A 21578-nucleotide genomic window follows, 5' to 3' on the forward strand; every position below is an offset into this window, starting at 1 on the left:
TTAAGAATGCAAAGACACACACTTTAATGACTAGGTTTAATCCAAACTGTAATGACTACGTTTCTTAAAATACACTTCTTATTTTATCTTAGCATTTCATCACAATATTAAAATATCATCCTAAAAATATTATTAGCACAATAACGTATGTGTTTAGTGGGTGTGGTATCATAAAACCTCAGCTTTTATCTTTGGCTTTTGTATTACCAATAAAGGAGAACTCTGAGTATTGAATTCCTTTTAGAAACATGAAGAAAACGTTCTTAAAAAAATTATATGCTTTAAAAGGGGTCATTTGTATTTGTTTTTATATTTATTTTCACCATATCTTGGATTTCCTAATACATATGGTTTCAGACTTCAATTTGCTTTATATCCAGGATATAAGGATAAGGAAAATGAGTAATTTCTTCTTGCTTATTGCTCTACTGAGTTCTACCCTTTGGAAATGGAATAAATGACTCTTAGACTTGTTCTCTGTGATTGTAGAAGGAAGTGTTAAAGGAAGTAATATAAGAAGGATTACCTTCCTGGAAACCGTGGTCACCCTTATTTGAGAGCCTCTCATTTTAATCTTCGTGATATGTTCACTTTTATTCCACTTTGCTATTGATGGCCTATGAAAGTATTTTAATTGGAAGATACTAGATTCTCATTTCTTTCTGGGATTTATACTTTGAAACAGGTGAAATTTAGTTGTCAGATGTGTGCAAATTATTCAGAGGTGTCTGAGGCAAAATCAGTGTGATGGTTTCCCTTCAGATATTCAATTAGAAAAATATTAATACCCAACTCCTGTGATTATGTTACAGGATCACGAGTGCACAGGAACAGTTAAGAATGTCCCAGTAATCATTGAGGAATACAAATTTCAAATGAATGACTGCTTGCAAAGAATTTGGGTTTTGACAAAAGTTTAAAACAGAACTTGACAGCTGCATGGGGCTGTGTTTAGACTTCTCCTACTGTAGGGTAGCAGATGCTCAGATATGACAACAAAGACTGAAAAGGTTTATAGTGAAAACTCACAGAGAGCAACACTTGTCTTCTGCAGCAATGAATACTTTAGGCTTTTTGCTGTGAATTGCAAATGGTTTCTTTCATGAAAACCATAAATATAGGTGGTGACAATGCCCTGTATTACTCACTCTCTCATTCTTCTTCTCTATTAACAAGATGTATGTAGTTGTGGATGCATATTGGTAATGTAGTGGATAATACATGGTCGCTTCTGTTTTTACCAAAATCACTTTTATTTTTATTCTTCTAGAGTTTTCAATATAGTCCAAAAAAATTTTGGAGCTGGATTTAATTTTTGATATCACTGCCATGGCAGAGTATTTCAAACAAATTTAGGAAAACTTCCACTTGTATCATTCTTACTGCAAAAAAAACCAAAGCAGGTCAACACTTGATTTGTAAATTTTCAAATAGGATGGAAAGAAAATATGATTAGGTCTAAATATCTGAGAAGCAGTTTATTTTCTTATACATTGACAACAGGATAAGTATACAATATATTTAAGACATGAAGGTGTGAGTCATTTAAAATGTGGACATAAATAAATAAATAAATAAATAAATAAATAAATCTATTTTATTATTGAAAAACCATTTATTTTAATAGAAGTAGACATTAAGCTATTTATTTAAAGTACATTTCATGATACATTATATTCTTAATATACGTCAGATAAATAGACTGAAAATATAAACATGCATGTCCACATAAGATTTTATATTATAATTGACAGGAATATGTTAGTCTTCAGGCTATCTTGTTAACAGTCCTAATTTGTCCCATAAATATAGCTTTATAAAATGGCTTAAAAATCTACTTTCTTTATTATCTACATGTTTAGCTAATTTGTAAAGGTAGCCTTTGAGTTTAACATGATAGACATGTTGAAATTAAAATAGTGGTGTGTGGTGAGTTTCTTCCCCTACCTGAATGTTTATCATTAATTTTCAGTGATTAATATAAAATATGTATCAAAAATATCAATTTTATATGTACTGACTACTGCCTATCTCCCAGGCGCTGTGCCATGTTCTAGAGATATAGAGACAAGTGAAATAACTTCTCTGTTCTAAAGGACTATACTGTGGTATCAGTGACAGAAAAATGGATAAATTGCCACACAAAAAATTAGAGAAGATTTTGTTAGTTTCAATAGCTCTGTGGGGTAACTGGAAAAGGTTTTACCTAAAAAGATGATATTCAGTCTGATTATTAATGGATGCAGGATGAAAATGTAGGGGAAATCTTTCTAGGCAGAGAACATAGCACCTGCAAAGTTGGCCCACAATTACCATGGAAAATCAGTATGGTGAGGTTTTGGGTAGATGTACATATGAAGGAGGGGAGGTAAACAATGAATTAAAAAGATGTGATGAGGCCAGATGGTGATAAGCTTTTTTTTTTTTTAAGATTTTATTTATTTATTCATGAGAGACAGACAGACAGAGAGAGAGAGAGGCAGAGACACAGGCAGCGGGAGAAGCAGGCTCCATGTCAAGAGCCCGATGTGGGACTCGATCCCCGGTCTCCAGGATCAGGCCCTGGGCTGAAGATGGTGCTAAACTGCCGAGCCACCCGGGCTGCCTGGTGATGAGCTTTGAATGCAAAGGGAATCTGAATTTTAATCTTATAGAAAGCGACCAACCAAGATATATGATTACACTTTTTTTTAAATGGTCTTATGATTTGAAATGCCCTGTTTTTATGATTATTTTTTAAAGATGGCTTACTCTGTCAATCATGGAAAAAGGCTAGACTCAATAAATATTTCTGAGTTAGTATCAGTAAATGTTAGCGACCAACGAATGTGATGAGGCAGAGAGAGGGAAGAGTCAGGGATAGCAGCAAATTGCTCTGGGTCAGAAGACTGTAACTGATGATAATGCCATTCATATTAGTACTGAGAGTGGGATAATTTACTGGAGATGGGGTGGGAGATAAATATCAAGTTTGAAATACTTGAAAGAAATCCTAGTAGGGATCTCCAGAGGCCATGGAACTCAAAAGGAATTTTAAGGCCTTTCGAGTACCTTTACAGACAGGTGAACGTTGGCTAAATAAATGGGGTAATATTTATGTAACAACAGAACACCTTTCTCCTCAACCTCTAATCTAGGAGAATGAGGAGAAAAGCATTGAAGAGTGCCATGGAGGGAAATTTAGCAAACTAGCTCACATTGAAAGAATGAATAGGATGGGCGAGTCTACCAAAGGAGAGAGTGAAGCAAGGGAACCTTAGGGAAGAATGACACTGTGGGAGCCAAGGCAAAAAAAAAAAAAAAAAGGATTTTAAGCAGAAGGGAGTCTTACGGGTGCCAGATTTCACTAAGCTGCCAAGCAGTATGAAGATTAAGCATCCAACCTTTGGTTGGAAATAAGGAAGTTTATGGTCATGTCAGAAAGACTGAATTAGTGGGAACGTAAGCCATATTACAATGGATGCAATGACGAATATGACTGGAGAAAAGTAAGAGTAATGGCAGATAGCCTACATTTTCTACACATTTGGTGTTGAAGGAAAGGAGGGGACTAGAAGGGTAGCTATAAGCAGTGGTAGGATAAAAGGACGACTTTTGAAAAAGTAAAAGAATGAAGCACATTTGTAGGAAATATGTTTATAATGAAAGAGAGAAGCAGAAGCCAAACCGATTACCTAATGCTAGAAGTTGTTAATCCATCTGAAGGAGAGACCTTAGAAAGAAAAATGTTTGCTTCTTTCCTGCTAGAGAGAAAGAAAGAAGCTCAGGATGATTGTCAGCTGGTAAAATGAAGATATTTGCACCTCTTGGGATCTTTTATTCTTTAGGAAGTAGGAAGCAAGGTAGTCAGCTGAGGGTGGACAAGAGAGGAGTGGTGAAGATTTGTCAGAGCGCTCATGAGGACTAGGGCAGGGAGATGCATTGAAGGAGTTTCTGAAGGCATCCTTTTGTAATGGCATCAATCTTCCCAGTGGTCTAAGTTTTTTCAGCATCATTGAATAGCTTTGGAGTGAGAACAGAGAATCTATTAATTAATTACCCAGAGTTAGAAATTAATCCGGGGATATGACAGAAAGACAGTGGGGCAAAATATAAAAGCCTGAAAGTGATAATGCAGTGATGTAAGGTGGCAGACACTAAATAATTGAGGCTTATAACACTGCTTTTATTTTTTACTACAATCTTGGAAGTTTCAGCAGAGAAACTTAATGTATTCTAAGTCAGCTTTAAAAGAGGACAAATATTTAGACAGGAATCAGCTTCTTTTCTTTACTAGATTCGTCATTGTGTAAGGTGGCACAAGTGGAAGAAACCTAGACTCATTGGCTTAATTTTCTTGAGTTTTTATAGTAAAATGAGTTCTTAGAAGGTTCATCCTTTGAATAGGATCTTAACCAGGAGACCATTATTACTTTGTCTCAACAGCTATCTTTGTAATTGCTTGAATTCTCACTTACATCCTAGTTAGCAGGAGAGAATAAAGATAGACCTTTGAGAAGGGATAATTATAAATTTATTTGTAAAGATTCTATTGTAGGCATACAGCTGATTAACTAGAGTTACTCTATTCTGTTGGTGTCTTAAGTCAGATCTTTAATTTACTGTCACAGAAATGTGAAGTCTGCCTTCAAGTATAAAAAGCTTTTTCATTAATATGTTCGCTGGGGTGTGACATAGTGAATGATATAGTGAACTTGCTGGCCCAGTTCTGCTTTCAACCACTTAAATCCAGATATGTCCCTTTATAACTTAGGGCTTCAGTGTGATCAGCATGAAAGTAACTGCGCTTTTTCTCCAAGGTACAGGCTCAGAGACTGCCATCTAGGAGAAATCACCTTAAAATAAAATCCTCTTAGATGGACAGTTAAGATGGCTCTATCTTCTCTTGCTCCCTTTCCCTTTCTCCTCCCCAAATGAAGCCAGAATATTCTGGAAACATGCAAGTAAAATCAAACATTTCCTCCTCATCCATCACTCCAGTCTGCAGCATGAGTGCCCGAACTCGATGTAGGCAGGTAGCTCTTCTGTTTCTCAGGCAACTGAGATTCATTCAGTCGTTCATCTAGTCAACAAGTATCTGCTGAGGGCCTACTATGTGACAGTCACATTTCTGGATACCAGTGACATTTGTGAACTTAGACAATACTCTGTAATTCTATTTTTACCTCACCACATTCACATTTTATGCTCCTGTTTATGTCTTACCCACTAGAGTATACCTACCTGAAGAAAAGGAATTGTGCCTTATTTCTTCAAATCCCCGTGATGTAGCATGATGTTTGACACATAGTGGGTGGTCAATGAAGGTTTGTTGAGTAAGTTAATTAGCACGGTTAGATCAGTTAACCTAGGGATATTTGGGTGGCTCCGTGGTGGAGCGTCTGCCTTCAGCTCAGGGTGTGGTCCCGGGGTCCCAGGATCGAGTCCCACATCGGGCTCCCCACAGGGAGCCTGCTTCTCCCTCTGCCTATGTCTCTGCCTCTTTCTCTGTGTCTCTCATGAAGAAATAAATAAAAACTTAAAAAATAAATCAATAAAACTTATTTAAAAAATCAGTTAACCTAAGCACATTTATATTCAGAGACCTAACAATGGAGGAGACATATTTCCAGAAGACTTAGTGTAACTTATCTCTTAAGATGTTGCCATCTGCCACATTAAATACAAAGAAGTACTTTTAATTGCTTTGTTCGGGACCTCAGAAATGAAGCAACTTTGTAATTTTGATGAAAGTTAACAGTTAAACTTCTATGAGGAACACTTATTGAAAGTGCCAAGAATAAATGGCGTTAAAAAATTCTATTCATGAAAACTACAGAGGGGCAGTTTAAGCCCGTAAAGAAAATAAGATCTTTGGTTTGCATTGTTGCCCCCTAATAAGTGATTTCTATGAGTTGCTTATTTACTTTGTAATTGAGCAAGTTATGAACTGAATTGAGCATCCACAGATTTGTTACAAATGAAGATGAACCATCATGTGCTCTTATTTAATAAGAAATTGAATTTTCAAGATAGTTAAAAAGGTCGGTACATTGTATGGTTATAATGCCATTATTCAAGCAAGTGATTATGTAGTTTGTCTCAGTAGAATGTTAGCTAGCCTATTTGGAAGGAATATTTTTGTTGAATTGGCAGTTGTTTGAATTCATTGGTCAAAATTGCCTTGATCTTTTTAGCATACAGGGAGTTGTTTCTGGACAACAGATGATACAAATTATTGTCATGTATATTCGCTCTATGTGACATGACACCCACCAAAATGGCCAACAATTTTTTTTTTTAATTTCAATTTACCACTAGTTTCTTCTGGCTCATTTTCATGAGCCAGAACAAACAAGTAGAAATACTATCTTTTTTGTATGTGTGCACAGTTTTTTAAAAAAATTTTTTTCGTGCACAGTTTTTTAAAGTTGCATTTAGAAGTTGCCTTGTCATTGTGCAAACACAGTTTATTCACACAGAGTCCAGATTGGGGTCTTGTTTCTCCCCGCCTTAAATTTTTTGTTTTCTACCTCTACCAGTTTCTTTAGTCATCGGAGTGAAAATTAAAAATATGATGTAAATTTCAAAGTTAAAATTTTCTTTTAGTATTTTAATCTCTAGTTGTTGGAGACTATAGAGGAGAAAAGGGGAAATATCTTAAGGAAAAAATGGTTTTCTACTGGGAACTTATAATAAACTCTTTGGAATGGTACTTCTCCTTATCGGGAAGATAAGATTATTAGAGAGTATCTCTCTTTAGAAATTCCTTGCCATGATTTTCTCTTTCCCATCATCTTTCAATTTTATAAAACGGGGAGCATGGAATGGTGGAAAACATAGGATTTGGTCAAGAGATACCTGAATTTGGGTCTTGATCCTGGAATTTTCCTTTGGTATGAGCCAAAGCTGGTTATTAATTTTGCTATGTCTCAGTTGTCTCATGTAGGATATGATGACTATCACTTGAAGGGTAATGAAATAATGACTTAGAGCAGGATTAAAAAGTGAAGTTAATGTACAGAGGGATGTTTACTTTGCAGTTGAAAAGTATAGGATATGATAAAAACCAAATGACTTTGAATCCATCAGGCCTCATAGGCAAATTGATGGAAGCCATTGCTTTACAGTCACTACTTTTTTTCATGCGTAGGTACTTGCATTCAGTTTCAGCTATCGCAAATGCCTGATCTAATCCCAGACAATATTCAACAGATACATAGCCCTATATTTGGATTTTAAAAGTCAGTTTCATGAGTATTGAATGGAAGGGACGTAGCTTGTTAACAATGCAATAAGCAAAGATCTAGCATCCTCAAATGGCTGTTTTACTCCTTACATTTATTCACCAAATGTTTATTGAGGCCATCCATGTGCTCAGTGCTGAAGATGGAGCAGTGTACAAAACAGACAAGAATTCCTGCCTCTATAGAGCTTCTGCTGTAATTGATCATAAATTCAACGTAAAACACATCCCGTGAAGCTACTGTGAGAAAGAAGGAATTCACTTTTATATTGTAGTTTCCAATCACAGTAAATCAGGGCTCTAATGGATTTTATGCTTATTGAACATACTTGCTTTCTTATGTTCACTCTTGATGGTACAAAGTAGAAGAGATATTGATAAATTGAAGTATCTTGGGAAGAATTTTATGAATGCACCGTGAATTTTCTGAGACCGTGTGCACAGTAAGTGGTGTAGTAGGAGAAATGGGTGAAGGGCCTAGATGGGTTATGTTCAGAAAAGAAAAGGGCCAGAGGAAATGATAGTTGACCTCAAGCATCTAAGGGACTGGTGCAAAGGAAAGGCTGACTTTATGTTGTTCCAAATACAGGACTAGAACCAAAGAGTGGCAGTTTTTTTAAAAAGTAGATTTCAGTTCAAGACAGAAATTTCTGTTTGGAAGAGTTATTCTAAAGACAGGAGGTTGTCGGGGGCAAGCTTTCTCTTTGCTGGAGGTAACGCAATAGAAGCTAGAAGAACAGGATCAGAAGGTCCTCTCTGAGCAGGAGACTGGCAGGTTGTGCTTTGGGCCCTGCAACTCGACAATGCCATTGTACTGTGTCATTAACCACTGCAACCAACAACAGCCCCCCAAAAACTCCAAGCCAAACTATTTCCAATGGCAATCTCCCTACAGGTCTCTAACCTTGAAGGTTTTTTTTTTTTTTTTTTTTTTTTTTTACATTTATGCAGTTCTAAAAGCATCCCTCTAATCTGGTACATTTTATAGGAAATGAGAATGAAGCCTTCCCTATTTAATAGCCACATTCAAATCTTTTCTTGATGTTTGGATTTTGCTTTCATTTTTTTAAAATGGTGACCCCTTGGAGATTTGCCTGTCTAAATCCATTTTCTTACCAGGATTGGAGATGACAGGTTATTCTACTGCCCAAATATTAATTTCTATGGCACATCTATATATTTCATTGGCCAACCTTCTGTGAATTTTCTGGATTTCGATTATCTTGTCCTAAACTCCTGGCAAGCTAAATTTCTCTAACCAGTCTTCAATTCATTGCATTAAATGCTTATTCAGCCTTGGATGATATATTGATTTTTTTTTCTTAGCAAAGTGACAAATACCATTTTCATGACTATAATAGAGATGGATTACATTTTATAGAACACAGAGAGAGCTGGTCTCTCTCGAGCTTACAAAAATGAAAAAATCATTTGAATTAATAATGAAGTTAATGAATTCATCTGTTGCTGATGAAGTTGAAGTATTTTTGAGAAAAAGCAAAAAGTTCTATAGTGGCACAATCACTGGGGAGCTTTGAGACCAATTTCAGTACTTTGAAGGGTCTGGTTTGTGAAAACTTTAGAAAAGTTAATAGTGATTATTCTCACATCTAAAGCTGTGACATTAACCCTGGTTACACCTGGGTGTGTTGCATGATAGTATTCACATTGAAAGACACTTTTCAATTAAGTCCAGACAAAAGCAAATCTCAAATAACATCAACTAAACTGGGAATATAAAGAAGTCTCTGGGGAGCAGTTTAGGTTTCTGATATGGTCTGTGTAGCCTAAATTTAAAATTGAGCCCAGTTTCCTTTTCATTCTAAGCTTTTTTACAGTTAGACCTAAACTAGAACAAATGTTAATATGTTTGTATTGCTCTTTCTGTCCAGTAGCCCTCACCTTATGACCTAAGAGGTGTTTTGGAAACAAACAGAAAACCATACACACATGTCATAAGCCTAGCACATGTAAAGGATACCTACTGTGGTTTTTAAAATAAACAAACAAGAAAAGAAATAAAGAGTATTTTAAGGTATTGAAATAAGCTATGGTGGACCTGGGAGACATTGCTAGGAAAGATAATTGGATTACTTTAGGGGAGAGGGAACTCTAAAAAAAAAAAGAAAAAACAAGAAAACCAATTCATGTCTGTTTAGGGACCTTATGATTTATTTATCTTCTGTCTCCGATTTCCCAGCATCATTCCAAACACAGTATCAAGCATATAGTAGAGCTCAACAGTATTTATTAAATGAGTAAGTTTTTCTGATAGTCGAAAGAAATAAAAGTCATCATAGCAAACAACACCCTTAAGCTACTAATCTGTGCCTTGGAACTTTAGTATTTTTACCTCTGATGTGTGGAATTCTTACATGGCTACAAGGTGATAAGTCCGGGGTGAGGTTGAAGCAGGGAAGCTAGCATTAAGGAAGCTGAAAATAAACGCATATTCTGTGATCTGTGCTTTCATGTTTGTTATACTTAGGAGGGAAGATGACCATACCTGAGGATTTGAAAAATACCAGAGAAATTATGGATGTTTTTGTAGCTCACCCTCTTAGTCTATGACTGTACTACACATAGTGACACTCAAACATTTGAAAAATATTTTCTAATTTGTTTCATAGGTATATGCTTTATCTCTTCTATAAGCCCCTTGTTGGTGAATTATTTTTGGTCCTTCCTAGATGTTCTCCATCAACCTGAGTGTAATTTTGAATTCAAAGTATTTCTAACTAAAAGTCCTGGGTCCTTGATCCAGATGGTGGAGAAACCTCCAGTTGTATTTATGCTTAAGTGATGAAGAAACTATTCTAACAGGAGTTGACTATGTCCTTTGGTCATACATCTAGAGACAACATTTTATATTATTTTTGTCATCTTCTTGAACTTCCTAATTTTACATGTATGGAAAAGAGTACTTTAGCTCAGGAACTTAATGTTAGATGAAGTATTCTCCCCATTTGTAAAACATGACTTTAAAAGTAATTTAAACAAAGTAAGAGCTGTAAGATTTGCTAATTGCCATCAAACTCTAGGAAATTCTGTGGGTAAATAGTTTTCTCCTTATATCTTATATGAATAGTCTTGGTAAAGCTGTTCCTTTCACTGTGTCATACACAGCAAAGGATGCATTCCACTGGTACTATTGTAATGTATGCATTCCACTGGTGCTATTAAATATAAGAAAATGTGGGGATCCCTGGGTGGCTCAGCGGTTCGGCACCTGCCTTAAGCCCAGGGCGTGATCTTGGAGTCCCAGGATCGACTCCTGCATCGGGCTTCCTGCATGGAGCCTGCTTCTCCCTCTGCCTGTGTCTCTGCCTCTCTCTGTGTCTCTCATGAATAAATAAATAAAATCTTTAAAAAAATAAAAATAAATAAATATATTAAAATGTGATTTCATTTTATATCATACAACTATTTATATTTAATTTTTCCTTTCATATTTCTTAGAATTGGAAGGAGCAGCATTCCAATTAAAACCAATTGCTAGGGGATCCCTGGGTGGCTCAGTGGTTTAGCGCCTGCCTTTGGTCCAGGGCACAATCCTGGAGTCCCAGGATCGAGTCCCACGTCGGGCTCCCAACATGGAGCCTGCTTCTCCCTCCTCCTGTGTCTCTGCCTCTCTCTCTCTCTCTCTCTCTGTCTATCATAAATAAATAAATAAATCTTAAAAAAAATAAATAAATAAAACCAATTGCTAAAAACTTGAAAAATGAGATCTGAGAAATACATAAATCTACCCAACTGTAGAGAATTTCATGATAAAGTTATGTTTTTTTCCCATAATGTTTAAGAATTTTCTCTAAGAGTAAAAAGACATTTTCTAACTTTTAAAAAATACATAAATTAGCTTTATGCTAATTTTTAAAAATTGTGATGTTGGTTTAGGAAAAACCCCATCTTTTACATAGTATGAAGTTGGTACATTAAGTAGCAAATTTTGGAAGCATTTTGAAAACAGATTGCTATTATACGTAAATGAAAATTAGTGTTCATATTTAGTCTTCTCATATAAGTTGATATTTTGTGGGAACCACGCATATAAATCAGAACATAAGTGAAGGTGGGCTCACGAGATGTATCTAATGAATGATCAAGCAGCATAATTATATAATTTAGGCTATAGCTCTAATATTATGTGTATCTATTTATTTCAGACTCTCGTCTTTAAAGATGCAAATATAAAGTTTTCCTCCATCAGATGGGAAGATTGATAGATTAATTAAAATGGAAAGGCTTTTGTAAAGTAGAAGTCAATACATGAATCGTTAACGTTTCTGAATGATTTTTAAAGGCTGCAAGTCCATTAAATTTTGAGAACTAATTAATCAAAATGAAAGGAAGCTGGTTTCCCCTCTACACCATCTTTAGAAGTGACACTTCTGAAGTGTCACTTATATTCAGAAGTTTTTAAAATTCTTGTCAAGTATTTAATAGATTTTGCAAATACTAGGTTCATTTTTGTAACAACTTCAAAAATAAATATTAAGTTATTTTTTTAAGTTACAGAAGAATTTTTGCTTATTGTTTAAGGAAATAAATGATACAGACATGTAAAAATTAGAGTGAAAACCTCACCCTTTATTTCTTGTGCTATTCCTCCATCCTACTACTGTTAATGAGCTTTTTTTAAAAAAAAAATGTATTTCAGAGAGAGAGAGGAGCAGAGCAGGAGCACGAGCAGGATGAGGGGCAGAAGGAGAGGGAGAAGCAGACTCTCTGATGAGCTAGAGCCTGAGGCAGAACTCCATCCCAGGATCCTGAGATCATGACCTGAGTCAAAGTCAGATGCTTAACCCACTGAGCCATCCAGGTGCCCCTAGGGGCTTTTTCTATAAATAAAGAGACGTACATAAATACACTTATTAACACACATTGCCTTTTTCATTGAAAATTGGATTATTCTATACATATACATATTCTTATAATTTGGTTTTTAAATTATTTATCTTGAGCATTATTCCATAACAACACATAGATTTTCAGAATTTGTGACTATAACTGCACCATTTTCTGTAATATATATGTACCTTGATGTAATTCTTCCATTACTGAGGCTCTTATAAATTATTTCCATCATTTTTCTGTAAATTAATGATTACATTATGTGTGTGTGTATGTGTGTGTGTGCGTCCATGCACTATCCATCCTTATATACTTCTGTAGGTACTTTTCTAAACTAGACTTTTAGAAGTATTTTTGTTGTTGTTAAAGAGTGTGGACATTTAAATTTTTGTTAGGCATTACCAATTGCCCCTGAATAAGTGTATAAACTTATTCATAAATAGGTATAAATAATACCTATATAAATAAATAGATATTAATAGTCCTCTTTTCTTAGTACCTCCATCAGCACAGAATATTATTTATTGTCTTAATTTTTGACCAATGGAATAGTATGTATAGATGTTATTCTGACGGGTCAGACTTGTGTGAGACCTCCTGAAAATGGGTACTTAAAGGAGTGATCAGCTGTAGATTCGTGTACTTTTAAAAGTTTTTTTTAAAGGTGACAGTTATGTCTTACAGAAATAAGTTGGACTTTCAAAATCATTTTTAAAGACATTGGAATATTAATATGTCAGAAATTGTGGTGAGACTTAGGATTAAGGGCTTCTGCTTTTGAGAGAAATGGAAGTTTATTTTTTATTTTTATTTTTTAGAGCAAAGGTGATTATTCTTACCATGCATCTAGATTAAAACAAGGACGTCTGATCTGGGAGCGCCTGGGTGGCTCAGTTGGTTAAGCGTCCAACTCTTGATTTCAGCTCAAGGTCATGATCTCAGAGTCTTAAGATTAGACCCAGGCCCCAGGTCAGCTGCAACCCTCAGGGCAGAGTCTGCTTGAGATCTTTTCCCTCTGTCCCTCTCCCCTCCCATGCTCCTGCGAGCTTGCACTCTCTAAAATAAATAAATAAAATAAATCTTTAAAAAAAAAACAAACTTCTGATTTGACTTCTTGCTCAGTGTTTCTTCTTGTCTCAGAATCTTCACTTCCCAAAGTCCTAGCTTATCCTTCAGTTTGCTTCTTCCAAACTACTTTAAAGGTTCCCTATTGTCTCTAAGACATTAAAAATAGTCTCATTTGTGTGTTTGTTCAAAATCAAGTTTCTCATTTCTTATCTCTGAAGATTCTGATCCACAATGTCCGGATCATGAGTTTTTGATAGAAATGCAAAGTGATTTTCCAGACTACTGGTAGAGAACATGTCTGAAAAGATGGGGCAGAGTGGGGGGAACCAGCAAAGGTTCCTCATAGTTACCTTTCTTCCCTTTCTTAAAAAAAATTTTTTTAGGGCAGCCTGGGTGGCCCAGCAGTTTAGTGCCGCCTTCAGCCTAGGGTGTGATCCTGGAGACTCAGAATCAAGTCCCATGTTGGGCTCCCTGCGTGGAGCCTGCTTCTCCCTCTGCCTTGTGTCTCTGCCTCTGTGTGTGTGTGTGTGTATGTGTGTGTGTCTCATGAATGAATGAATAAAATCTGTAAAAAAATTTTTTTAAATATTATTTATTTATTTTAGAGAAAGAGCAGGCCGAGGGAGAGACTGAGAGAGGGATTTTCAAGTAGACTTCCTGCTGAGTATGGAGCCCCGATGCAGGGCTGGATCTCAGGACCCTAAGATCATGACCTGAGCCAAAACCATAAGTCAGATGGTTAACCAACTGAGCCACCCAGCTGCCCTCTCTTTTCCCTTTTAACATCATACACATGTCTCTATATGTCTCAGCAAAATGGAATGATATCTCTCTCTCTCTCCAAGTGGATTCTATGTTCTTTTATCTCTGTACTTCCCCTTGAAAACCAATTTCCTCCCCTTCACCTCATCCCTCAGGTCCTAAGTCAATCCCACCTCTTAAATAAAGACCTCCAGTTCTTTAACCCACAAGGTTCCACTTCTACAGAATTTATCCATGTCACACGTTTGACACCTACGGTTTAGTACTGTTACTTATAGTTCTCTGTATCCCTCATAGCATCTTACACGTAATCCACACTGTAAAAACAGTTCGTTAGTTGGTTGGTTGAGTGAGTGATCATGTAATTAGACTACTAGGGAGCAGGTCAAAGACTGCACTTCAACCCCATGAAGCCACTTCCTGATGTTTTGCAGCTCATTGTACTCCTGAGAGACTCTTGCTCTCGCTGCAAAATTGGATTGCTTGTTTTGGTGAATTAAACAAAAGCTGATGCTTACCATATATTTTGGTCTATTAATTGCATGTTTAAATCACCGTACATGCTGTGCTTGAGAAAGTTAATCCATACCAAAGGTAAAGTTTTTAAATTTTATTTGAAGTCTAATGTTATAACTCCATACGATCTTTTCCCAGTAGAGCCTAAAGGCCCAGCATGCTTAGCTTAGCTTTCTTAAAAGAAAATTGTATTTATGTTCAGAATAATTTCTTATCAGTAGCTACAACATAACTTGTGGTGAAGTCATTAGAATAAATGTACCATTTGTCACGGGCCCAGGACATTAAATGCATTTGATTTCTGTGCTGTATTCTTGCTGTATGGAACTGAATTGTGTAATTTAGCATAGCTCTGAGTAGAACTTGGCCTGATGTTCATAAAAATTGGGATCTACTACTAAGAATGATAATTTCCTAGGAATGGAAAATAGAATTAGCATATATTTACCAGTGTTACTCAAAGTGGTCTCAAGAAAAGCACCATTTATTGGAAAGAAATTGATCATGAGGTAGGCAGCTCCCTAATACTGTCTCATGACATACTTGATTTTGAATCAAATACACACACTTGAAAATACACACTTGATTTTGAAAAGCAAGCATTTGATAAGTCACCTTGAAAAATGGAGGTGATTTATTAATTTGTCATTTTCCTGGACTGAAAATATCTTGACAAATAAAAAAAGACATTCTTAGGACATAAATTCCGTTTTCTTAAAACTGGCAATTTTGTAGACCATCTTTGGCCAGGCTGGTCTCCTGTATGTTTGACTGTGGAGGAGCAGGTGTGCACTTCCAAAGTGTCTTTACAAGTGTCTCAGTGGGGCTTCCCTCCCACGCCTCTGCAGGAGACAGCTCATCTGTTTAATCCTTATGTTTTAGTCAACCTTTCTTATTATGCAGACAGGGCTCTGAGGCTCAGCTGGATTTTGACTCTCTGAATGAATTGATGGGGCTCTTTGATCTTAGCTGTGTATTGCATCTGTTTCATCTTTCCTCTTAATATATAGTCTTCCAAACTCTCATTCTGGCTGGTGCTCTTAAAATAAGTGGATAATTTTACAAATAAATGAATAAAAATTGTCATTTAAAACTCAGGTACACTCTTCACTTTCTGTTTTGAACTTTTATTTTTGGTCATAGCGAACTTTCTTGAAAAAAAAAACCACGCAAATGATTTAATCATATAACTTAGTAAGGGACCATTAGAGTTGAGAGTATTTAACCATGTGCGTATGAATGTGCATGTGCTTTTTGTAGGATTAGATTTGCACAGAAAGTAAGAATGACCAACCTTTGCAATTTAGTAAATTGTGTAGTAGCGTAATATCTTATTAATAGACCATATAAGAGCAAGAGTTATACAATCTACTTAGAAAAATCTACCATGTAACTAAAAGATCCTGCTGGGAATCCTTTTCTTCTCTTCTCTTTTCTTCTTTTCTTTCTTTTCTTTTCTTTTCTTTTCTTTTCTTTTCTTTTCTTTTCTTTTCTTTTCTTTTCTTTTCTTTTCTTTTCTTTTCTTTTCTTTCTTTTCCTTTTTTTTTATGAAAGTGAAAAAGGCTGAGTTACAGAGAAAATCAGTTGGAATTAGAACAAATCCATATTGAGAAATCTAAGATGTTAAAATATCATCATTTCTTTTATACAAATCTTGGAAATGAGATGTATTTGTTTTTGTGTGATGTGGAAGTGGATGATTGTTGATGGCACAGCATGGATTGTTTGCTTACCCATATAAAGGTATGATTACTTGAATGAGAAAATATCAAATTTTTATCTGAGTAACCTTTGATATTCTAACTTGGTATTTTGGAGACTTGTATTAATTCTTTTTACTTTTAATTCTCCATGAATCCTTATTTATCTTTAAGTATACCACTATCTTGTAATGATAATGTGCTGTCAAAGCTGTCAGAATAATTTCAGCAGAGAGCAAAAAGCTGGCTTTTAGTAAGAGTCAGGGGCCTGTAAGAGAGTTGTGGAAAGGTCTTTCTCTGAGAGGAGGAATATTGTGATATGGCCTTCCAGTCTGTTAAACATATCTTTATCCTAACATATATACACTAAATATACTACCTATTAGCGAATTGTTGGAAAAAAACATCTTCCTTAGAAACATTTAGGGATAAAATATATAAGGCATATGATCTTTGATCATCACTCTAAAATATTGCTGTTGTAAAAATATTCCACTCTCTTCCACTGAAAAGTATCTCTTAAGCCTCCGCATGGTACCCAACTCTGAACTAGGGAGATTTTCTTCACTATTTTTGTACTCCCCATATGGAATCTGAGAATAACTGTGCAGGAGGAAGTATGAAAGGTTACCCAATCCTTCTTCACACAGAGCTACTCCAAGACCCACTAAAGATAGCAGTACTCCCCTCTCACCAGTTTGTCTGTCTTTTACCAACTGCGGTGCTGGTGTTCTTTCTCTTTGCTTGTTTGCTTGCTTGCATTGCAATTGGAAAGAAGAGATCTAGCCAGTACCCAGGCATTGACATGTGGCTTCAGTCACTTCGCTTAGGTTCCATGACTTCCTTGGCTTTAGTTTCTTATCTTATACACCTGATTGCTGACTTCCTTCTACACAATGGAAACGAAAATGCCTATGCTTGTTGTTTATAACAATTCAGTGCCGCTTGAATTTTTTGAAAGGTACAGTTTGGCCTTTCCCACCTGAAATGGATCAACACAAACCAAAATCTCATTCTGTTTCCATGCTCTTTTCATGATTTACCAGTCCTTAAAAGTTCCAGTTTCTGTTAGAATAATGTCCATTTGGCTTACTGGTGTGACTCCCAGATCAATGCAGCTTACTATATTCGAATGTGTTTAAAAGATGCTAAATTGCTACCTGCACATTCCCTTGAATTCATCAATTCTGACCCATAGTCATCCTTCACTTGCTTCCTTATTACTTCCTAATGGTAATTGGGTAATTCATTTAAACACCATTATTCTACCTAATTGTGAAAGGTGATTTTCTTACATTATCCTCCAGAGAAGGGAGGGAAGAAAACATTTATACTGAATGTATTGGTGGAAACATGGTCTGTTATTGGCAATTAAAATGCCCTTGTATGGGCTTTTTGACCAGGCCTTTTGTCTGTGAATGTCAAGACAACGTGGCCTCAATTCTTAAACATCCCTTGCACCCATGAACTTCCACAGAACTAGCCTTAGCTCTCAGAAGTTTTCCAAGGTTGGAAGTTTGAAGGACCCATCAGTGGACTTTGAAATCAACTGAATAGGTCATAGCAGCATTAAAAATTAATAATTTAATAATTTTAATAACATTAAAATAAAATATTATTAATACTAATACCATTAAAATAAAGAGAAGAGAATTATCAGAGCACACTGAATGCAGTAAATATTGTTTCATGAACACATTTTTTTCAAAAGTATTCTGAGTGTGTGTGGTACTTAAGTCTGTGGTAAATATTTTCTTACCATGGATCTCAGTTTGAAAAAAAAATGAGAAAAACAAAAACAAAACTGAGTTGAACCATATAACTCCTTAGCTTTTGTCTGGATGCTGCGTTTTAGAATTCAGAGTATTATTTTGCCATATTCATTTTTTAAAGAGTTTATTTATTCATGAGAGACACAGAGATTGAGAGAGAGAGGCAGAGACACAGGCAGAGGGAGAAGCAGGCTCCCTGTAGGAAGCCTGATGCAGGACTGGATCCCAGGACCTCAGGATCATTCCCTGATCCAAAGCCAAGCCACCCAGGAGTCCCTATTTTACCATATTCAAATTTTATTGTTTTTTCACCATTTATCCTCAAGGGAACTAACTTATAGCAATAGAGATGATAATGAAAGCTTAGCAAATATTTCCAGAATTGTTAAGAGTTATGCAGTATCAGCTTACTGAGGGTACAATATTCTTACTGATTAAACCATTTGGCTTTGTTCTAAAAAACTGACGTAAATGTTTAGTTACACGAGAGTACCATACATATCACAGAAAAAAGATTTTGCTAATACCTTATTTTGTTGTTGGGTCAAACAAAATGAGTATAAACAATGACTTGGATTGTGGTAAGAAAGGAAATAATAGTTATCACTCTTTTAAAATATCTCAAGGGTTAAGGGCATCTGGGTAGCTCAGTCAATTTGTGTCCAACTCTTGATCCCAGCTCAGGTGTTGATCTCAGGGTCATGAATTCAAGCCCTGTGTTGAGCTCTACCCTGGGAGTAGAGCCTACTTAAAAAAATGCCTCGAGGCATTTTCTTTTCCCTTAAAAATTTTTTTTTTTTTGTAAATGAGACCCTTCCTTTATGAATGATATAACTGATTTTTCCCCTTGTATCCAGCAGGAGTCAACATCAAGAGGAAAGTAGTTGTACTTTTATTGCACACCTACATTTTATTTGAAGACTAAGAAATGTAAATTCAGAGACATAAGCATGAGAAAACAAATATCTCAAGGTTAAAATCTTTGCCTTTTCCCTTAAAAATTTATTTTATAAATGTGCCCCTTCCTTTGTGGATGATATAATTGGTTTTTTTTTCCCTTTGCCTTGTATGCAGCAGGAGTCAACATAGAAAGGAAACGAGTTGTACTTTCATTGCACACCTGCATTTTACTTGAAGACTGAGAAATGTAAATGCAGAGAGATAAGCATGAAAGAGAGAAGAAAAAGGTATTCCTTGGTTGCACACATAAATATATATATATAGATAAATATATATATATTTATATTGTTTAATATTCATTGCATTTATTACCAAACGTGTCATTCTTACCCTCTGTAAAGTCCAGGGTCTACATAACCTTGATACCCCAAAGCCAGCAGTGGCAGGATCCCTCCAGAGTTCAGAAATGTGGAATGTCAGGCTCCACACAGACCTACAGAATCAAAATCTGCATTTCAACAAGATCCCTAAGTGATTTACGTGATCATAAAAGTTTGAGAAGGACTGGCATAGAGGATGAGTATTACCAGTTGCTGTATGAACTTGTGTTCATTTCATGAATAGCATTTACTCTGGAAAAGAAAAATTAGCAAGTGGAAAGAACAGCAGTTTTCCATATCCTACTACAGCAATTGACCATCTAATGGTGTTTAAAATTAGTGATGATGACAATGATGTTGCTACTGATGAGAACACCTGGTATTAAGTGCTCCCAAGCACTGGCCATTGTGTCTTGTACATCAGCTAACCCCTTTAACCATCATCTTTTCACTATGGGTTCGATACTGTTTTTTCTAGAGAAGCAACAGAGGCCACAGGTTGTCTGAAGCTGTTGTAAATCCAGGCATTCTGATGGCTGACATCTGTGATTGGCAGATGCACCTTTTAAAAGTAGGAAAGACCATCCCATATAAGGTGGCAACATGACGCATGAACAATCTCTGTGAAAATTATCAACTGGTAGTCTGGGTGGCTCAGTTGGTTAAGCGTTGGCCTTCAGCTCAGGTCCTGATCCCAGGGTCCTGGGCTCCTTGCTCAGCGGGGAGTCTGCTTCTCCCTCTTCCTCTGCCTGTCATTCCCCCTGCTTGTGTTCTTTCTCTCTTCATCAAATACATAAATAAAATATTTTTAAAAAGTTATCAATTGATATATGTTTCGATAACATTTATAATTACCAGTGAGTTCTCAAATCTGCATATTTGAAAAGACAAGAGGAGTCTTAGTTGGAAGCCCATACCAAACTTTCAGGTTATCAGTGTGGAATTGACTATATGCCAGGAGTTGCATCTTATGCCCCATTGGACACCCTCAGCTCTGGGCATTTCTGCTGGCAACTAGAGAACCTAGCCTTGAGAGCCAAGTGCCTGTCTGAAGACAAACATTTGTCCATTTGTCACATGAAGAGGACACTTTACTTGAAATGATTTCTAGAATCATCCAGAATGTAGGAATACAGTTTGTATCTCATATACTGGGTTAAATCCTTTATAAGGAAGACATACTTTGAGATAGGAGAGACTGCTGGAAAAAATCAACATTTTGGCATTTATTGGGTGAAGAAAATTCACGCAGGCAACAAATGCTACTGAAATAGCATTGAAATGAGAATTGAAAGGAAAAGGTCCTGTTATGATGCAAACAACCAACATTGTGGGGGCGCCTGGCTGGCTCAGTGGGTAGATGTTGACTCTTGACCTCCAGGCTCTGAGTCAGCCACTGAGGGTGAACCCCCCATAAGCTTATGACTCTTAACATTTCTGTATCTATACATCCATCCCATTTTTCACTTTCTGTACAGTATCCAGAAAATCACAAGAGATACTCAACACTTAATTATAAAATAGGCTTTGTATTGGATGATTTTGCCCCACAATAGGCTAATGTAAGTGTTTGGCACATGTTTAAGGTAGGTGAGGCTAGGCTATGATATTTGGTAGTCGAAGTGTATTAGATGCATTTCTGACTTGTGATATTTTCGGTTTTTGATGGGTTTATCAAGACATAAAGCCATGGTAAATCGAGGAAGATTTGTACGATGGAGAGTTCTGTTCCTGTCCTACAAGCCCCACGTTCCCTACTGAAGCAACCACTGTTAGTGATTTCTTGTATATCTCTAATACAAGAATACAATTCTCTAAATATACAAACATCATGTACAAACTTCTATTAAATAAAACGGTAACATATGGTACACCTTGCTGCACCATTCTTCCTTCTCTTAAGATGGATCTTAGAAATAATTTCATATCAGTACTTTTTCATTCATTTTAATGGCTGCCTGGCATTCCACAGTATGAATATAACCTTCTTTAACCGCTTACCTTTGATGACTTTTGGATCATTTGCAGGCTTTTGCTTTTGCAAATAGTGGTGCAGTATGAATATGGACCTCTGTGAATATATGTATCGTGAGGTTGTCACATTCAAAGTCCTTATTTGTTCTTACTAGACAATAGTTAAGCAATAGGGAAGAAATAACCAATTAGCACAGTAGGCAGAATAATAATAATATTTGCAAACATTATTTACTATGTGGTAAGTACTTTGCAGTAGTCATTTAAGTTTTACAACTCTAATGGGGAAGTTATTATTACTATTATTATTTCATTGTTGGTTTTAGTCATTGAAGTGAGAAAACCAGGATCTAAATTTACCCAAGAAGCTTGATTGCGGGTCTCTTACTCCTATGGCAGAATTCTGTTGCTTCCCAGTGATTCCCCT

General features: G+C 36.1%; 1 long non-coding RNA gene across 20 annotated transcripts in view; it reads left to right on the forward strand.

Annotated features, from left to right (window-relative positions):
- The window catches only part of LOC112654405 (uncharacterized), a 231175-nt gene that overhangs the window by 50021 nt on the left and 159576 nt on the right, over positions 1-21578 (forward strand). For 18 of the 20 annotated variants that reach the window (XR_004805121.2, XR_003133009.3, XR_004805119.2 and 15 more), the window contains 2 exons: positions 18758-18869; positions 18975-19084. This is a non-coding gene — a long non-coding RNA (uncharacterized LOC112654405). Of the gene's footprint in view, positions 1-18754; positions 18870-18971; positions 19085-21578 lie in introns of all 20 variants that reach the window. The other 2 variants (XR_003132997.3, XR_003133000.3) reach the window with 2 other exon arrangements.

Source organism: Canis lupus, chromosome 15 (genome assembly GCF_003254725.2).
Source record: "Canis lupus dingo isolate Sandy chromosome 15, ASM325472v2, whole genome shotgun sequence".
Taxonomy (NCBI): domain Eukaryota; kingdom Metazoa; phylum Chordata; class Mammalia; order Carnivora; family Canidae; genus Canis; species Canis lupus.